The following is a 6,000-nucleotide window of genomic DNA, read 5'->3' on the forward strand; positions in this document are numbered from 1 at the left end:
GGCTTATCCCTAGAGGCAATGTGCAAAGCGTTTGCACCAGTAACACAATACTGACACCACAAAAGAGACTCCACACAGGATTGTATAATAATATAAATGGGTTATATTGTATATAAAGCCACAGCAAAATGGTGTAACTCGTAAGTACTATACAGATCAGTGAAGTAATACCCATTATCTTGGATAATGTAGGCATCAATGAAGTTCACATCACATTATCAGAAGGCCATGAAATGCTGTAATTTGGGTAAATAAATGACCAGTTACCACCATAAGTACATACGCCACCCAGTATCTTTATCAGAAGACTAACAATAATAATCCCACATAGGTACCAGGACCCCTGCACTCCTATTAGTGGGTTACAGTAATTTTTAGAGCGCCTGGTGGAAAAAGTCACTTGGATCATAATAAAAAGGAAGGACCCAAAGGCCCCTGCGCACCTACTACACGAGATACAGTAGCCCTCACCATCGGTCCAGTCTCCCATGGCAGCCTTACGCCGTGCTCCAGGTCTCCCACAGAGGATGTCCCACCCTGTTGCCAAGACAGACTAAGGTCCCCAGGCTCTGCCCAAGGTGAGAAGTGAGGGGGGCACAAGCCCCAGACACACAGGAGAGTCCTTGCTCGGTCCCTAACTCCCAAGAGCCTACTCCTACCTCCTCCGAGCACGTGGGGAAGGTACACCATTACAGTACCTTGGCCTTGGGGCTGGAATGGGTATTTTGGTGGATTGCACTGGGTTGTCCTCGGTCTGGGGGTGGGGGAAACAAGCTCAGCAGCCCAATCAGCACTTTGCGGCCAGAGTAAAAGACAGACAGGTGGGCTGTTCTGGGTTGTCCTCGCCCTGTGGAGGAAACCTCAGTGGCCCGCATTCAACACAAGACTCCTCTCTGGTAGTGCAGGTGTTACAAATGAAGATCACGGTGCACCAGCAACACGTTGGCAGGTGTGCAAATCAATGGTGGACAACCTACAGTGTTGCTTCCAGGGACAGATTCCTGTGCTGGTGATTAGTCGGGTGAAGCACTAGAGTCTTGCATGTGAGGTGCTGATGTAATGGAAGCCACTTCTGTCACTCCACTACTGGGTTACGGGCTCCCAAGACCATTGCTTGTGGTAGCAAGGAGGAATCTTTGATGGCCCTGGGACTCCTACGGACCAGGCAAGAACACTGGGGGCACAAAGGGGGCACAAGCCAGCACATACAGTTACTATTGTAGCAAGGTGGTAGACCTTCTAGGGATCCAACAGATGACAGGTCAGCACAACAACAACAGTAACTCCAATGGCGGTTCCTACTGGCAGTACCAAAGGGTTGTGGCAGAACAGAATCAGAGAGCAGCTGGCAGCAGGGCAACAAGCAGAAAAACAATCCAGTGATTCCTTTATGCCATCCAGCAGTAGCAGGCAAGAGGGCAACAGCAGAAGAGCAGTCCAGATGAGTCCTTTGAGCAGCACAGCAGTCCTTCTGACAGAGGTTCCGCTCCAGTTCCCGAAGTGCTTTAAAAATCATGGAGTCGGAGCCCAAGTACCTATACTCAAAAATGTCTTTGTTCAGGGGTGACTTCAAGGGTCCCTTTCAAGTGTAACACAATCCCTTTCAACTCAGCCATGGCTCTAGACATCCGTAGTGGGTAAATCAGCCCATTGTCAAGGCCGGGACACAGCCTGTACAAATGTAAGTGCACCCTCCTCCCTCTCTCCCCCAGCCCAGGAAGCCTATCAGTATGTATATGGATGCAAATGGCTCTCCTGTCACACCTAGCCCCTCTTGTGTTGCGGCTGTCTGGAAAGTATGCACAAAGTGTAGGTGTCAATCAGGCCCAGACGTGGATTGGAGTCATGCTCAAAGCACATAGAGTTATAAGCACACAGAAATGCCTACTTTCTAAAAGTGGCATTTCAAACATAGTAATGCAAAATCCAACTACACCAGTAAGCAGGATTTCTCACTACCTTCTGTAAAGTGCCCTTTTTGGATGGTCACCCTCCTACCTTTTGCTGCTTGATGCTGTTGTTTTTGACTTGTTAGTGTACCCAGGCTTGCCAACCAGACCTCAGTATTTATTATTTTTCCCTTAAACTGTATATTGAGTTTCATAGACCAATTGGCAAAGACTTTACAACCCCTGTAAGTCCCTAGTAATTGGTACTAGTGGTACCCAGGGCATGGGTGGTAAAGGGGTCACCAGGGCTGCAGCACTGATTGTGCCAAACTGGGTGACCCAAGTAAAAGTGAGACTGCAGAGCTGCCATGTCAGCCTGCATGAGCAGCCTGCTGGTCGAGTACGACTCTGCCCACAGCAGGTGCAGACAGAGTCCCTTTACTGTCCATAGGACAGGTCAGTCACCCCTAGGCCAGGAGGCAGGATGCATTGTACTATGAGTGAGGACCTTATGATAGCATTTAAAATGTAATGCTACCACGAGTAACCAGTGGTCTATAGGATAACATGGACTGGCAGTTCCCAGATGTCTAGCTCCGTGATTGTCTGGCCAATTCCCCCCAAGATTGGTAAGAAACATCTTGCATTTTAACCCCGAGCATGATGCCCAAGTAAAGGATTAACTAGCATGTGCCTTGTGGCACCTTTAGGGGGTGCTAATCAAGGTACCAACCTTTCTACTGTTTTGGTGGACTCTCTTGAGCCTTTGCCACCACAGACAAGAGTCTGTCCTCCTGCTGGTTGTGCTAGCACCTCCATAGGATAGAGTCAAAGGGCTTGGGCAGGCAGGAGGTCACACCTCCTCCCTCCCAGTCTAGCTAGTGTGAAAAGGTAATCAAGGCGGTGAGCCTCAAAGTCTTCACCCTCCCTTGAAGTGTAATTACTTGTTGCTCAGTGGAGGATGAATCCATTCCCGCCCTATTCAGCCCGACAGGTTAGAAAATTAGCTTTGCAAGAGGTGTACACCCCCAAAAGGCCAGCCACAGCTTTAGGGAGGGCTAGGGGGTCCGTACAGTCAAGGAAAGGTGCTGCCATCTTGGCAACCCTTAGGTTTAGTTGATACTGAGTAGGAAAGTGACCCACTCCCAAAGGAAGTGATCACTACACGGGCAGGCTAGCCACAGGGACCAGTAGCCCATTGCCCAACATCCCTCTCATCCTCAATGCCCCTAAAACCAGGTTTTTAGGGGCTCCCCTGGCACCAGAAAGGTAGTTCTAACTTGCAAAGGAAAGGAGGCACCAAGTCGTCATCACTGACAACAGAACCTGGACTCCAGCCACAGTGCGAAGAGAGGACACAGAAGTGACCTAAAGTGACCACCACTGGAGCCGAGTGACCAACGTGTGTCTGAGGTAAAAGCTCATTGGTCCCAGCTAGAGGAACCCCAGTGGACACTGAGAGCCAAGAAAAACTCCCCTGACTGGTGGTACCAGTCCACTGTAAACTGCAGGAGTGAATGCTGTGCTGAATTGAAAGAACTGTGACCCCACAGGCTCTGTGTGAGTGAGCCTAAAGAAACTCAGTGTCCAGCATCCAGAGTGGGAGTGAGGTCTCTGCCAAGTTACAAGCCTCTACTTCTTGCTGGATGACCTCTAGCCATCTAAGTACCAGCGGACCACCTTTTTATCTACTAAGGCTTGTTTGTCGCCAGTCCAGAAACCTACGGCCACTCAGACATCACTGACTCCAGAGCAGACCCCCACCATATAGACTGATGTCGGCAACAACCCCTTTCCTGTGGTTCTGCATCCTGAAGAGAGTGACCTCAGGAGCAGCAGCAAAACAGCTTTGGTGTGACCAGCTCCTTTGATTCACAGCTAGAAGCCATCTCAGCACCCCGAGCCACCAGATGTGGTGGCAAAGTTCCAACTGTTGATTCCTGGTCCTGCCCCAAAAGACCTCTACATCCAAAGCGTATAGTGTGTGTCCAACCCCAAGTACCCGTTTGCCAAGTGGTGCAAACTCATCAGCAGCCATGGACCTGTCAGTACCAAGGATGGCCAATGCACCTCTGCACCCAAACTCCCTGGGCAAGGTAATAAGAAACTCACTGTTGACTGTTGGTCAAGGGCCCCGCAGAACCTTATTTCTAGGTGGGTTCCCTGGAAGTGCACACTTTGATTTTCTCCATTGACTTCAATGAGAGCCATTTAAACAGTGAAAATACTCTATTTTCTAAAGCTTCAAAAATTCATAACTCCGATTGGGTGTAACTTAAAAGGTTTGTTTTGGTGTCTAAATTCATATAAACATAAGCTTTATTTGTCTAAATTGGTTTAGGATTTGTTTTAAACCGTGTAATTTACTTATTGTCCATGTTGGTATTGTGAAATGCTTTACACATGTTCCTCTAAATAGCTTGACTGCTCTTTGACACACCACCAGAACTGAGCTAAGGTTTACTAGTGTGAATCCGAGGTACACAACCTGGTAACATGCTGGTATTACATGGTAAAAACGTCCCCTCCAGTCATAACATATACAGGGAGTGCAGAATTATTAGGCAAGTTGTATTTTTGAGGATTAATTTTATTATTGAACAACAACCATGTTCTCAATTAACCCAAAAAACTCATTAATATCAAAGCTGAATATTTTTGGAAGTAGTTTTTAGTTTGTTTTTAGTTTTAGCTATGTTAGGGGGATATCTGTGTGTGCAGGTGACTATTACTGTGCATAATTATTAGGCAACTTAACAAAAAAAAATATTTACCCATTTCAATTATTTATTATTACCAGTGAAACCAATATAACATCTCAACATTCACAAATATACATTTCTGACATTCAAAAACAAAACAAAAACAAATCAGTGACCAATATAGCCACCTTTATTTGCATGGACACTCAAAAGCCTGCCATCCATGGATGCTGTCAGTGTTTTGATCTGTTCACCATCAACATTGCGTGCAGCAGCAACCACAGCCTCCCAGACACTGTTCAGAGAGGTGTACTGTTTTCCCTCCTTGTAAATCTCACATTTGATGATGGACCACAGGTTCTCAATGGGGTTCAGATCAGGTGAACAAGGAGGCCATGTCATTAGATTTCCTTCTTTTATACCCTTTCTTGCCAGCCACGCTGTGGAGTACTTGGACGCGTGTGATGGAGCATTGTCCTGCATGAAAATCATGTTTTTCTTGAAGGATGCAGACTTCTTCCTGTACCACTGCTTGAAGAAGGTGTCTTCCAGGAACTGGCAGTAGGACTGGGAGTTGAGCTTGACTCCATCCTCAAGCCGAAAAGGCCCCACAAGCTCATCTTTGATGATACCAGCCCAAACCAGTACTCCACCTCCACCTTGCTGGCGTCTGAGTCGGACTGGAGCTCTCTGCCCTTTACCAATCCAGCCACGGGCCCATCCATCTGGCCCATCAAGACTCACTCTCATTTCATCAGTCCATAAAACCTTAGAAAAATCAGTCTTGAGATATTTCTTGGCCCAGTCTTGACGTTTCAGCTTGTGTGTCTTGTTCAGTGGTGGTCGTCTTTCAGCCTTTCTTACCTTGGCCATGTCTCTGAGTATTGCACACCTTGTGCTTTTGGGCACTCCAGTGATGTTGCAGCTCTGAAATATGGCCAAACTGGTGGCAAGTGGCATCGTGGCAGCTGCACGCTTGACTTTTCTCAGTTCATGGGCAGTTATTTTGCGCCTTGGTTTTTCCACACGCTTCTTGCGACCCTGTTGACTATTTTGAATGAAACGCTTGATTGTTCGATGATCACGCTTCAGAAGCTTTGCAATTTTAAGAGTGCTGCATCCCTCTGCAAGATATCAACCTATTTTTGACTTTTCTGAGCCTGTCAAGTCCTTCTTTTGACCCATTTTGCCAAAGGAAAGGAAGTTGCCTAATAATTATGCACACCTGATATAGGGTGTTGATGTCATTAGACCACACCCCTTCTCATTACAGAGATGCACATCACCTAATATGCTTAATTGGTAGTAGGCTTTCGAGCCTGTACAGCTTGGAGTAAGACAACATGCATAAAGAGGATGATGTGGTCAAAATACTCATTTGCCTAATAATTCTGCACTCCCTGTAATAC

This window comes from Pleurodeles waltl, chromosome 5 (genome assembly GCF_031143425.1).
Source record: "Pleurodeles waltl isolate 20211129_DDA chromosome 5, aPleWal1.hap1.20221129, whole genome shotgun sequence".
NCBI classification, from domain to species: Eukaryota; Metazoa; Chordata; class Amphibia; order Caudata; family Salamandridae; genus Pleurodeles; species Pleurodeles waltl.